The sequence below is a fragment of the Lepidochelys olivacea genome (assembly GCF_965140295.1).
Source record: "Lepidochelys olivacea isolate rLepOli2 genome assembly, chromosome: 22".
Lineage (NCBI taxonomy): Eukaryota > Metazoa > Chordata > Testudines > Cheloniidae > Lepidochelys > Lepidochelys olivacea.
The window spans coordinates 12,240,814-12,255,965 of record NC_140432.1 but is presented as its reverse complement, the minus strand read 5'-3'; positions in this window follow the sequence as shown (position 1 = coordinate 12,255,965).

Here is a 15,152-nt window from a genome sequence, read left to right as displayed (position 1 = left end):
CCTGCAGCTTGCCATGCTGGCCAAACAGGAAATTGAAATTCAAAAGTTCGCGGGCCTTTTCCTGTCTACCTGGCCAGTGCATCTGAGTTGAGAGTGCTATCCAGAGCGGTCACAATGTAGCACTCTGGGATAGCTCCTGGAGGCCAATATCGTTTAATTGTGTCCACAGTACCCCAACTTCGACCCAGCAAGGCCGATTTCAGCGCTAATCCTCTTGTCGGGGGTGGAGTAAGGAAATCGATTTTAAGAACCCTTTAAGTCGAAAAAAAGGGCTTCGTCGTGTGGACGGGTGCAGGATAAAATCGATTTAACGCTGCTAAATTCGACCTCAACTCCTAGTGTAGACCAAGCTAGTCTGGTTAGGTGTTTCGTTGGATCTGAATGAGATGTGACCTTTCCAGCAACAGAGCTTTGTAGATAGACTATGGCTACTCAGCACATGCAAATCCATAAGAGGGGAGTCCTGTGAGGCTATGACTTTAATTCTCGTATTCCCCATTTGTGTGGCAGTCTCTTTAATTACAAGTATGTAATGTTATTCAGCAGCTCTTACTTCTTGTTAAATAGTTTTGCTAATAGTGGATGTATTGATGGGCCCATCTACCAGAGCAGAGAAAGAACCAAAGCTCATAGATTAAAAATGAATGGAGTGTTTACCTGTACATCATTTTAATGGATGGTGAAATTCATTCTCATGATAGACCCATAAATGTCACTTTCTGTCTGCCACAGCAAAATACTTGTGTAATGGATGGCATGCTGCATTAATACCCAATGAGAGAACTTTCAGAGCAGCTTGGCTCACATCGCATATACTAATAATGACTCAATCTGGGATTTTTATTCATTTCATTGGTGGGGAGAGAAGTAGACACACAGCTGATATCCTTGTATGTCGGGGATGGAATGGGTGGAAGTATTGCAGCAGGATAGGTGGAGGATATGAAGACAAATAATGCAATGTGGCTTCCCGTCTGTAAGGAAATCCCCTTGTTGAGCTTGGGCATGTTCCATATGCTCTCCTGCAAACAGTAGAACTTCTGCTCCTCTAAATCTCCACAGTCTCCCCCTTACTTTTTCCACTTCCCACTGTCATTTGGCTCACCTGGCCAATGCTCAGAGAAGCCGATGGGCCTTGTAATTGTCTCATGTTCACCAGTGTAAATAGGGAGTAATTCCATTGATGTCCCACGGAGCTTAGAGACAATGAAGTTGAAGCCAATGATTATTACACTTGTGTGAGTGCACGGAGAATCTGGCCCCTCATCTCTTCATGTCCTGAGCTGCTCCAGTCTCTAACTAACTGGGGGCAGGGGCTGTGTCTTTCTGCATGTCTTCAAAATGCTTTGCACACTCTAGGCACTATACACATGATAAATAACAAACCTCATTCCATCTCCCTGTCCAGTTTGTCCATTTCTGTCCACCCTGCTCATCTGACTCCATTGATTTGAGTACATGGAATTCTAGAACCAGGCAGACTAGAGAAACAGAAGCTCTAGAGCTTCAACCCCCACAATGCTCAGGGGCTGTATTTATTATTTATGTGGAGTGATATTTCTCTCTCTCTCACGTCCATCATTGTTGCATGTTACAGACAGGGACATAGTGATAATGCCAATGCCCTGATTAGACACTGTTACTCTCATGCTTTATCTAGGCCTTCAAAAATACTGCATCCCTCCCTAGTGAATAGCTTATTAACTAAGCCATCTATCCCTTCCTTATAGGTAAATCTTATAGACTTTATTAGAGAATAATATCTCTTGCACATGCAGTGTTGTTGTAGCTGTGTCGGTCCCAGGATGTTAGAGGGACAAGGCAGATAAGGCAATAGATGTCATTGGATCAGTTTCTGCTGGTGAGTGAGACAAGCTTTCGAGCTTACACAGAGCTGAAGAAGAGCCCCATGTAAGCTCGAAAGCTCGTCTCTCTCACCAGCAGAAGTTGGTCCAATAAAATATATTACCTCACCCTAATCTCTAGGGTCTCTCTAATCTCTAGTATGTAGAATTCTAGAGGTTGTCTTAAAATATATAGAGAAAGCTTCTCTATTCAATTTTACATGCACATCTGTTACCTTGGCATTTCTAATGCACCCATCATTGTGATTCTGTGTTACTAGTGATGGATATGTATCAGTGTCTCAAGATCATTAAACTGTTACTTTTAGCAAGGGAGTACCCTGTGCTCTGCATTAGGGGCTAGTCCTAGAGAAAGGAGCCATTTGGGACATTTCTTGAATCACCTCTTTATATCTGAAGTAAGTTTGGTTAAGGATGCCTGTGCAAAGTTGATAAACATACAGTTAACTTTCCATGCAGTCCTGTCTCCTCCGACAAGGCAGGTGGTAGGATGAAAATTTGGACGGAGTAAGAAAAGCCCCTAATTATAGGTGCTAAAACTAATCAAGGAGGAATGCTCATCGGTCACTCAATAAATAGCATTAGAGCCCTGAAGAGGTTTAACAAGACTGCAGTTATTAACCTGACTCATTTAACTAATTACAAAAAAAAATTTCCCTCCCCATCAGTTTTCACCTTTATGTCCTATTTTCCTCACCTTGGCTGCTAAGTTTCGGCTGCACTTCAGTGAAATATTGAAAGGACAGGCTTTCACTATTAAAAACTGCCATGGCTTAGATTCCAGGACCCCATCAACTCTGCTAACCGATCTAAATGGTTAACGGAGCCCAGACAGACAGGTTGCTAATCAGACATTTCTGTGTTAGAGACATGCTCTTTTATCTACACCTTCCAACGTAAATGTCTTCTGGCTGCCAATGCTCAGAGTCACAGACTCTTTCATATGATGAAGCTGCTGGGGAGAAAGAGTGTGTAATGCAGAACTGTTCTCCACTGCTTGCCAATTCCAATGAATCAATGGCCATTTTCCTTAGCCTTGGCTACCTCTCAAATGGCCCCAAAGAATGCTCAAATGGCTCCAGTGCTGCTCAGCATTTGGATTGGCTTATAGCTTGGGCTTTCCAGCTGAAAGCTGAGAACATCTGTTGCTCTCAGGAGCAATGCAATTGGGTCAGAGCATATGGCAACTGACAGAGCCTCAATGGAGATACTATCTGAAGGGCTCATCTGTTGCTGCTATTTTCTTTCACTGCACTGTTGTGAGAATGTGTTAAAGGCAAATACCTCTGCTCCACTCTGATGGCCTCTCTACTTTTGGTATGGGGAGAGAGATAAATCTGTAGCACTATTTCAAGAAAGCTTGTTCTGTGTATTTAAACGGTTTGAGTCATGAAGGGAAATAGAAAAAAAATAATCTTCTTACATTATCATTAAAAGCATCAACTAATCCTGCTGCAAAGGGGTGCAATTTACTAATCGTCAGGAAAAAAATTCTGCTGCATGGATATACATAGCACCAGCTAATGAACGCTTCTTCTCCACCTCCTACATTAGTTAGCTGCGTCTGATAAGCTCTGCACCCCTGCTTGGTTAATTCAGCAGCCTTTCTTGGCAAATACCATATTCCTCTCTGTATAATACTTTATTTTCTCTTTTAATTGCTGTGTGAATTTGGTACATGAGAAAACACTGGAGCTGAAATGTGGCATGGCACAGGCAAGTTGCAGAGTGACCCAGCGATAAGGACTCTGGCTCATATCCTCAGAGGTACTAAGACACCGAACTCCTAAATAGGCCCCTAAATATCTTGGAAGATCTGTGCCTCTGTTCCTGGCTCTGTCACTGATTTCCTTTGCTACCTTGGGCAAGTTACTTCACTTCTTTCTGCCTCTGTTTTTCCCCATCTGTAAAATGAGCATCACAATACCCAATCCCCTTTGAAAAACACTTTGAGATCAATGGGTAAGAAGTGCTTCAAGATTATGGTTATGTGAAGGAGAATTTTATCTATCCTCCTGCCCCAGGCATGGTGGGAAAGGGTTAAATCCCTATCCCTGTGTTCAGGCAGGATTGCAGAGACATTCCACAACAGGTAGCTAATGAGTCTGGTACCAGCTGGGGCCAATACCCTAATCAGGAAGGAGAAGCTGCATGAGAAGGTTCAGGCTCTGAGACAGTGGAGTGTTGGGTAAAGGCTTCCTGAGACAACAGAGCCTTGGCTAGCTTTGGCCACAGACAGCTTCACTGGGGTTAGTTTTTATTTTATGTACACTCTCTGATGGCAAGAAGCCTTTTGTTTTGCGTTGGGCTATAGGCACAAACAGGCTAGAGTCCTCCTGCAGCAGCATAGTAATTGCAGGGTAATCGGTTACAGCTGCAGACCCAGGGCAAACTGGACACTCTGTATTAACAAACTATATCCCCTCACATGTTTTTCGCTGCTGTTTCCACACAGAACTCAAACATTCTCTTCTAGTTCTGGGCCCCTCTTGAGCAGGGACTGCTAATCTTTGGGGTGTATCAAAATGTCCCCTGGGTTTAGGTAAATGGAGAGCCTTTGTCCCCTGAGTCTCTGCTGTCAAACATTGTGATTTTTAGGTTCAAAGTAGCTCAGTTAATTTTGATCACTGCTTTGCATTTTCACATTCCGGGGGGTTCTGCTCAAAAGCAGAAGAGTCAAAATACTGCAAAGAGGGTTGTTCTGGCTGGTTGGAAATACCAGAAAACTTATGAGGGATAGCTACATTCTTCTTCACTTCCCAGCCTGGTTTTACAGACTGAAAAGGCAGAGAGCCCTTTGAAGCGAACACCACAGGCTGCCTGGCTTTTGGTTTTATTCTCGGTGGGGGCTGGGCTGCTAGTAGTTGCAATGGTTCCACAACTGCTGCAATTCTTAGAGAATTGCCAGCCCTATCATTTCTCTACCAAGCCAAACCCTGTGGGAACAGAGGAGCTAAAGCTTGGACTAGATTCTGAGGGAAGAGGAATGGTGGAGCCACAGGACTACTGCAGTGTTGAGACTGGGAGTGGAGCTTCCATTTGGGAAGTCCATTTGGGGAGAGCTAGTGTCAAGAGCACAAACAACCAGGGGCCAGAGGATTTAACTACAGAAGAGGAAGTTCCAAGAACAAGCCACAGAGACAACGTTAGAAGCTAAAGGGGTAGGGGCAGTGGTCTCCCCTAGGAGGCTGGAGGGGAGTGTGGTAAGGTGGGGGGAAGTGTATGGCATTCAAGGGGCTGGGAAGGAGACTTAATTTTAGAGACCCCAAACAAAGAGAGATCTCCACTAGGGGATTGAACAGAATTTTCTCCCAACACAGGGCCTGCCCCCTTACCCTCAGTGTAGACATGACCAGTACCTATCATCACTGTTGGATGCATCCGGGTTTGGAGTCAGCTGGCAGCAAAGAGTAAGTATTTTCTTTTAACATTTATTTTGTGCTACTGTTTTCTAGTGCATTTAAGTAATTGCAACGCTGTTTTAAAAAATGACCAAAATGACGTTTGGGCTTCTCAGCTCTACTTATATATTTGTTTGATGAGATGCTTTTTGTTAATGAAATGCCCTGCTTCTTAAGAAAGAAAACAACACCCCCTGATTTGTCAATTGAATGTGAGAGGGTATAACGAATCCTAGGTTCTTGTGTAGCATATTGAAGTTCAGTGTAGGTGCAAGGATCCACCTCCTTGGATCTGATTGCAGGATTAGTACTGTAGGCTCTGATCTTGCCAATGCTTACTCATGAGTAACATTTCTTGAGTTCAGTGGGGCTACTTGTTTGTACATTAAGCACATGCATAAATGTTGGTGTGATGGCCTACGTCTTGGCTGATGCACCAAGGGACTGAACCAGGGAACTCCGCTGTTGAAACAATGAGCCTTGATAGCTTGAGCTAAATAACGACAAACTGTTACTAATATTGCAATAGCCCCAGATCCTCTGTGGATCAGTTCAGGGGGGAAATGTGTAATGCATACTGACAAGCGAGTTACATTTGCAAGGCTCACATTTTGGGGAAGGGAGATTGGAAAGATTGCATTTAAACAGAACTTTTGTTTCTTTAAAATATTTTAAAAATAAATTGTGGTCCCCGATCTGTTCCCTCCCCCCCCCCCCGAACATGAGTTACATGAAAAATATATAGCTATGGTGTTTTGTGAGGGGGGAACCTTTTAAATGCAAACGTTGCTTTCATGAAATGGATAAGTTGGTATATTTAAAAATCTTCTTTAAGGGTTAAAAAAAAGGGCACTGCCTTTTTGACAATTGCTGTGCTTTGCTTTGTGTTTGAATTGAGTTCTCCCTTTGGAAGGTGGAGCAGGTTCTTATCCTTGGATATTGTTGTTTGTTTGGAAAGATGAGGTGTTTTATCCGTCTCTTCCCGGCATGATAGGGTGAGTGGCAGGATGTACAGGAAAAGTGAGGCGCTCTTTTGGCTTTCGGATGAATGTTGACTTCATGAAAACCTGTGAAGAGCAGGGAGTCATTTGTGCATATTGTGATTGCTTCCTTCTATGTAGTGAGGGGAGAATGTTGCCTTTTATGGTGAACTTCGGGGTCGGGGAGGAGTGGTGTCTGAAATGCCAGATCTCCCCGAGAAAACTTCAGGGTGCTCCTCTCCACATGAACCATGCTGGGCTCCCCTGTCCTTAGAGAATAGACTGTGACTTGGGTTCTGGTCCTGCAATGACCTCTGCATAAGCAGAGTCCTCAGATTCATGGACTTCTATTTTCAATGGGGGTATCCCACCAGAGGGATTGGGACCTAATATATGCGAAATAGGCCCAAGCTGTGATGTTTAGCTCCTGAATTGGAGTTGGATCCTGATATTCCCAAAGCCTGTGTAGTGCTCTTATTTCATATTTCCCCTTATTTGTGCATCTCTGCTTTGCTCTGTCTCTCTCCAGTGCCAGGGTTAACAGCCGCCTCTAGTACCAGCCCCCCTCCCCCAATTCCTCCATCTGGGCAGACTGGTTTTCAGAGAAAATAACTCTTGAACATCCCCTGCACTCTATGTGCCCCTTAGTAGGTTGTAGAAGCAGTCTGGAAATGGACAACTGGTCAAGATCCATTGCTAGCTTTGTAGTACAGCCCCCTTGCATGCAGGTCTGCCACTGAAGTACAGCCAAAGGCCAACGTCCTCCGTGATGCCACAAATCCATGTGCGGTGAGTGGCAGAAAGTGGGTGAGAGGGGCTGGGCGGCGTATAATTCCCTTCCCCTCCAACCTCACAAGAAATGAGGCAGAAAAGGGGGAACTAGTGCAGCCTAAAGCAGGATTGTTGCTTCCATAGTCCTTCCATTGTGCCACGCAATCTCCTGTTGAGCAGAGAGGCAGGTTCTGTCACAGATGTCACAGCGCAGTTTCATTTGAGCCATGTTGCCCTGGAGTTGGGGAAGCAAAGTCCCTGAGAGCCAGGGTAGAGTCAGGGGCTCTGCATGGATGTCCCTGTCCATGACGATAGGCTCTCGTGGTAGATCCTTATCCATTTTCCATGGTGGAGTCTTCCCTTCCCACCTTAATTAATTGGTCTTGTTAATTGTTACAGTTGGTATGGCAACACCCATTTTTTCATGTTCTCTCTGTGTGTATATGTGTGTGTGTGTATATATATATATTCCTACTGTATTTTCCTCTGCATGCATCCAATGAAGTGGGTTTTAGCCCACAAAAGCTTATGCCCAAATAAATTTGTTAGTCTCTAAGGTGCCACAAGTACTCCTTGTTTTTTTGTTTTTTTTTGTTTGTTTGTTTTTACTCCTCATGGAGTTTTCCACCATCTTCCACCAGAAGACCTGGCCTGGATCCTTCTAATTTAGCCTTATTAATCCCTGCTTTGCTGATGGCACAGATTGGTGAAGAGATACAGCAGGCCCATGGCAGAGCTCTAAACAGAGCTCAAGAGTCCTGACTCCTGGTCTTGTGATTTAACCACAAATCCATCCTTCCAGGAAAAGACTCATCACTTCCAAGCAGAAGCAGCCGCAGCTTGGTACGCCTGCCGGTATGCTTCCGTGAGAGCACTGGGAAGATAAACACGGTGTAATTCAGTTAAGAGGGAAGGGAAGGCAAACTCATCATAATAGTTTTAAAAAAAACAACAAATAACAGCTGCTTTTGCAGAAACAGCAATGGCCAATTTTATCTCTCATAAAAGAGAGCGATGATGTGTGTCTCTGAAAGAGCAAACTGCAGCTGTCACTGAGTGCAGCTTTAACCAAGTTTCTGGAACAATATGATAGATTGTATCTGCATAATCAAAAGAATGCAGAATCATAACTGAGCCTAACTACTAATGGGCCATAAAGCCAGGGCACTAACACGCACACCCCATAAAGCACCTAATCAATTACCTTTATATTTATACAAGTGCACAGTGCCTATGGATAAATTTTGGTTGAATGCGATGAATTTCTGTGATCTTGTAAATGAGAGGCTATGGCTACATTAGCACATTTGAGGGCAGGCATTTAGAACACTCTCCTCCTATTCCACCTTTGAAGCTTTGCTAGAATATCCCTGACAACCTCTGGTGTTCCAAGTCACTACTGCCCCATGTCCTTACCCTGACATGGCAAACCTTAATCTCAGTCCTGACGCACAATTCTGTTGCTGGAGACTGCTAGTCCTCCAGATGCACAACCATCCTATTCCACTGCTGGATTCCTTATGTAGCATGCTAATAGTTATCCTATTCCTACATAAGTATGTTGGCAACTCTTGTGATATCCTGCGTTTTCTTCTTAAAGCCCCGGCTCCTGGAGTCATGTTATGTCCTGAGAATCTCAGCTTGCTGTGTATTTGTCTAAATGACAGTTTCCAGTCCTCATGGCAGAGGAAAAAAGCTTAAAATTGTCACTCCCCACGCCCAAAGGGTCAAAGAAGGCAAATAAATATTCAAAAATATTATTTTTAATATCTCATGATTGTTATGCTAATCCTGTGACCTTTTTTCAGGGGGTGCTGAGTCATGATTTGTGCCTACCCCAAACAGACAATGTGTTAATGGCTATCACAGTGGTATCTATGCACCAGTAGTTCCGATCTGTGTGGTGTGGTGTGGTTCCATGTTCAGTGAGGACTAGCTGAACACCAGCTCAGACTCCTGTGTGACTGAAGACACATTTAAATTTGGGCTTTCAGAGGCAAAAGACCACTCTGCTAGCGCGTTACCCAGACCCCCCTTCTCTGCATGATAATGGCTTAGTATGTATTATACAGAGACACTGCCCAAGAGGTAGCCCTATACAAGACAGGAGGGTGACCTCAGAGGATATTACTTTTGTTCTCTTATTCATAAAAAGAAACTCATTTGCTTTATTGAGCAAAGGATGTAATAATAAAAAATTACTGTCCTATCTTGATATAACAAAGCGAACGTGTATCTGAGCTGAACCAGCACACTCTTAATGTCCCAATGAATTTTACATCTTTTAGAAAGTCACTTTCTAGCAGCCAGCCAGCTGCAACCACCATGTGACTGGGGTACTGGGCCAACAGAATGGGCTATGTCCATGACTACCCCAGCACAATCTGTACTGGCAGCATGCACCCATCCCATCAATACTTTGCATATGGGGCTATAGCAGCACAATAATCTGTCTCTCATCCTTCCTAAAAAGTCACTCCTAACTGCTTGCCTACAAGGAGCTCGGGAGGCAAAGTTCACATATGGTCACAAAGAAATACAGCCCCTGAATGTGCACATGCTGTAATGACTAGAGCAAACTGTGTGATATGGTCTATGCTTCCTCGACCCTAGCAAGTGTCGCCAACTCTCACAACTTTATCGGGAGGGTCTTGTGATTTTTGATTTCATACCTCCCGCCTTAAAGCTGCAGTACCTGGAGTCATGTGATTATGTTAGGATCTCAGCTTTCACTTCAAATAAAAAAGAGGTTCTAGCCCCCATGGTTGCAGAGACAAATTTGAAGCCATCAAGCAGAAACCCAAGGCAAAGAGAGAGAAATCAAATGTATTATTTTTTTAAAAAAATCTAAGAACATAAGAATGTTCATACTGGGTCAGACCAGTTGTCCATCTAGCCCAGCATTGTGTCTCCCAACAGTGGCTGGTGCCAGATACTTCACAAGTAATGAACAGAACAGGGCAATTATCGAGTGATCCATTCCCTATCATCCAGTGTCAGCATCTGGCAGTCAGAGAGTTAAGGACACCCAGAGCACAGGGTTGCATCCCTGACCATCTTGGCTAATAGCCATTCATGGACCTATTCTCTATAAACTTATCTAATTCTTTTTTTGAACCCAGTTATACTTTTGGCCTTCACAACATCCCCTGGCAATGAGTTCCACAAGTTGAGTGTGTATTGTTTGAAGAAGTACTTCCTTATATTTCTTTCAAACTTGCTGCCTATTAATTTCATTGGGTGACCTCTGATTCTTGTGTTATTGAAAGAGGTAAATAACACTTCCTTATTAACTTTCTCCGCATCATTCATGATTTCATAAACTCTATCATATCCCCCTTTAGTCATCTCTTTTCCAAGATACAGTCCCAGTCTTTTTAATCTCGTCTCATACGGAATCTGTTCCATATCCCTAATAATTTTTGTTACCCTTCTCTGAACCATTTCCAATTCTAATATATCTTTTTTGAGATGGGGTGACCAAGATTGCACACAGTATTCAAGGTGTGGCTGTACCATTGCTTTATATAGTGGCATTATGATATTTACTGTTTTATTATCTACCCCTTTCCTATCATTCTGTTAGCTTTTTTTTTGGTTATTATTACCACTGCACATTGAGCGGATGATTTCAAAGAACTATCCACAATTACTCCAAATTTTTTTTTGAGTGGTAACAGTTAATTAAAACCCCATCATTTTCTATGTATGGTTGGGATTTTGTTTTCCAGTGTGCATCACTTTGCATTTATCAACATTGATTTTCAGCTGCCATTTTGTTCCCCGATCACCCAGTTTTGTGAGGTCTTTTGTAACTCTTCACAGTTGGTTTTGGACTTAACTATCTTGAGTAATTTTGTATAATCTGCAAACTTTGCCAACTCACTGTTTACCCCTTTTTCCAGATCATTTATGAATATCTCATGATTTAAGATCTCATGACTGCTTTTCAGGCCTGCCTCATGATTTTTGGCTGCTTGAGACTGGAAATATGGCTTTCCCTACTTCATCCCCCTATTTGTCTATGACCCTCCCCTGTTGTGTTGTGTCTAGTTTATATTGGGAGCGTTTTCTGGGCTGGGGCTGTATCCGAACATGTTCCTGTGGGGTGCTTGGAACACTTGGGCAATCAAAAATAATAAATATTCATAATGTTGACAGAATAGTCATAAGATTCATATTTAATCCTCAAAATTGACAAGTAATTTTGAATGCCTCAATGTGGGGAGGCTTAACTTTTGAGACCTCAAAGGGGGCTGATGCTCAGAAAGTGCTGAGTACTTACCTTCTGGAAGTCAGGACCCTTTGAGATGTCTTAACTTAGGCCCCTTCTAAAAATCTAGTTGGTTGCCAACAGGACAATGCAGCACACCCAGTCTCTGGGATTAGAGCAAATCAACCTCATGTCTTGAGACCTGGACTTGAAGACCAATGAATCCTGGGGCACCTTATAGCTTTGGTGACCCCAGGCCCCATTTATTCAGCTGTATTGTTTCTCCTACATTCCTTAGTGCCTTCCCACGTTCACTGGGAAGGACAGACAAGTTCTCCCACTGTTCACTGGGAAAGACTCATAGAGCAGCTCAATTTAGTTCATCAATACTCACCTTAATTGATCACTCTCATTATGCTCAAATAAATCTGTTAGTCTTTAAGGTGCCACAAGTACTCCTTTTCTTTTTATAAAGAACCATGCCTCCAGAATTCCTAGTGATGCACATGAGTGAGCGCACCAGAGAGGATCCAGTAACACAGGCCTGGCTTTGTAGTGTGACTGCGCACGCCCAGGGGAGGCTAACCCAGTTGCCAGTCACCCATGCTAATAGCTCAGTGAAGACGTACCCTCCCTGTAGAAGGCCACCAAATCACAGAAGGATATGCAGGCAGACAAAAGGAACCTTGTCTGGAGTATGAATCAGAGTGGACTCTGCTCCCCTCCCCCACTGGCCATGCAGCACATCGGGAATCATTGCTCTTCTCCACCAAGAGCTCTAATTTCTAATTTAGAAGGTAATTCTAGCTCAAATTAGTGCCTCTTGTGGATAGAATTAGAGTCTGTGTGATGATTTGGAAAATACAATCAATTTGCTCCAATTGTTCTTACATGTCAGATCTCTCCAATAATGAAGAATTTACTCCTCCAGTACAGATACAAACAATGAGCCATTAGTCATGGGAGACGAGACCGTCTGTCATAAGTAAACAGCCCAGGATGCTAAATGCTGCATTTAACGGCAATAAGAAAATGCCCTGGGGTGTTGGGTTGTGGTGTGCGGGGATCCTGCCATGTTTGGGCCCTGCTGTGTGGGCAATCCTGCTGTGTACTTGCAGTTTTGTTCAAAGCCCCAAGGATGGGGATCGTATGGTACTTGGAGGCTGGAAGTGAAAATCCTGCCACAAAGGCCCTTATACGCTTGAAGGCTGGGGGTTCGAATCCTTTCATGAATATTCTGTGGTGCGGAGCCTTTCTAATTTGCGGCTCAGGACCCTTCTTCTGGCCAATGCTGGGAATCTGAATCCTGCCACCAACCCAGAGGAAGGGCTGCTGTATTCTCTCTGCTCTTCAGCAGCGCTGCACCCACATGGGAAGCTGCCACCTTGCCCCCCCTGCGGGCAGAGGGAATAGCCCTGCAGAGCATCCCTCACGGAAGGGAAGGGACAAAGCGGGGTGCTTTGAACAATCCATGGATTCTTTATTGAGGATCCTGGATGCAGACAGACCTGGCGGTTCTCTCTGGCTGATCAGCACAGACTGTGCTGCCTAGCATCCTCACTCAAGGTCTTCCCAAATCCTGGCCTGAATTGTTCAGGTACAGAAGGGGCTGCTGATTACACCACAATGGTAACATCGTTAACACTGCGGCTATGATTTGTTTTCAGTAGTGCCCATTATGGACAAGGGGGTTTCCAAACATGAAAAGAGATATGGGGACAGATCCTCAGCTTGTGTGAAGTGTCATTGACTTCAACAGAGCTATGCTGATTTACACCACTTGGGAATAAGTCCACTGCTCCCCGAGAGCTCTAAGAAGTGCGGAGATCTCACTGGACCCATCCTCTTTTTCTGTACTCGTCTGGGACGCATTAGAAGGGAAATTGAGAGTGACTGTTGTTCTAAGCATTAATTTCTGGTCTTTTCATGGTCTGATTTAACCAGCTCTTTAGGAGGCAAACAATATACATATTTCATGAAATGCATTTCCATGTCTGTTTAATTGTGAGCGCACTCCGTGAGGCTCAGAGACGCTAACTGCTCCTTGTTAAGTCATTTGAGCTGACTTAACAGGGAGGCTGTGAGACTGATAATGAATTACCCAGCTTTAAGCCGCTGCCAGCCACCTCCCTGTCTTGCTCCCTGTCCCTTCGGGAGCTGGTTCTCACATCTGACACTGGAGAGGAACCCTGAACCCAAAGTGGCCCAGAGCACAGGCCAGGATGTGAAAGCTCCTCACTCCCCCATACCCAGAGTCGAGAAAGGGTGATCTTGTGGCTGAGGCCCAGGTCTGGGGAGTGAGGAGACCTGAATTCTGTTCCCAGCCCTACCACAGAATTGCTGTTTGACCTTGGATGAGTCACTAACCCTCTCTGTTCCATAGCTTCTCCACTACAGAATGAGGAGGAGGAGGATTACCCCCTTCCTGGCTTGATGTTGGATCCATCCATGTATGTAAAGCACGTTGATGTACGGTCCCTGCCACCAAAGGATAAAGGCTAAATATTGTAATGAATTGGCTAGTGTGTGTATATGCTGCTGGATGGAATCCAGATGATTCAGTTCTGGGTCATAGACCCTATATTTCACTAGTGGATGGAGATTCTCCATTAGCTCAAGTGGCAGGGACTTGTGTTTTTTGGAGTAGGAAGATCCCAAGTTCTAGCCCTGCTGTCTCCAGGGAGTTCCAAGTGGCCAGTGTGCGCAGCATAATAAAGGCTGTGAAGTCCTAGGTGTCCGTGGACTTTTTAACAGTGAAATTACTGTCGTTTTTGGGATGCACCTAGTTTTCTTTACCTTCAGAGAGCTTACCCATGCGGTAGAGAGGCTGCCCCACAGGAAGGAAATTGCATTGTGCTAACAATATCTGTTGTAGAGTGATGGAGAAGACCTCCCATCATTCACATGCTTGACCCTCCTGTCCCCATCCTAATGGAGATCGCCAGGGGAATACAGAAGAATTCTAACTTGAACCCAACAATCATGTATTAGTGGTTTGGCTCAGCTGATGGTATAATCCACTGGACAAGATGACCTGCTCTGAGAGAGGCCACTTCTGGCTTCTGAGGCAGGAGGCAAGGCTGTCAAGTTCACCTCTGTGCAAAATGCAGGTAATTGCTTCCTGCTGCCATAAATTACTTAGGCATTCAAATGTTTAAGCATATGTATCCTATCGCTGGGGCCAGCCTTAATGCTCTGGGATATATATGAGATGGTAAAACCTACATTATCTGGGATTTAGGATGTTTGCTTTGCAGAGCGAGGGATTAGAGAATAGAAAGCCTGAAAGGACCATCTGTCTGCAAAGAGGGATCCTGTGAACTAGTCATTTTTGTTTTCTAACCTCCTTGACTTTTTTTTATTTGGTATCTTCCATCATAGTTGATCCCCTCAGTGCCCCAGATGGTTCTATATCTTAATTGCCACAGCCTCTGGCTTTCTGCTTACTTAGCTGCCATTTACATTAAGATGTATCAGTAACTAAGAATTCACCTTTCTATCACTTGGAGTTTTCTATGACCATAATATCTAGACACTTTCAGCACCTTCCATCCCCTTTTGATCACAAACTTAGCCACTCTTAATATGCATCCTGCTGTATGTGGCTTCTTAGTCTGCCGTTGAAATACAGCTGACCCTGGGGTGGAACAATGGTGACTATTGAACAGTAATGCTACACACTAGGGTTTAGGACAATCAGTGAATAATCTTACTCTACACCTACACAGCAGTATTGCCAACTCTTGCAACTTGATTGTGGGTGTCTGTCTGACTTAGTCTCAGCTCCTGAAGTCATGGGACTCTCTGCTTTTTCGTTTTGTTTTTAATAAAAGTTTCTAACCTTCATGGCTGCAGAGAAAAGTTTGAAAATGTGGCTCGTGTAACCTAAAGGTTCCCAAACCATAAAGCAAGTAAAAAGAAC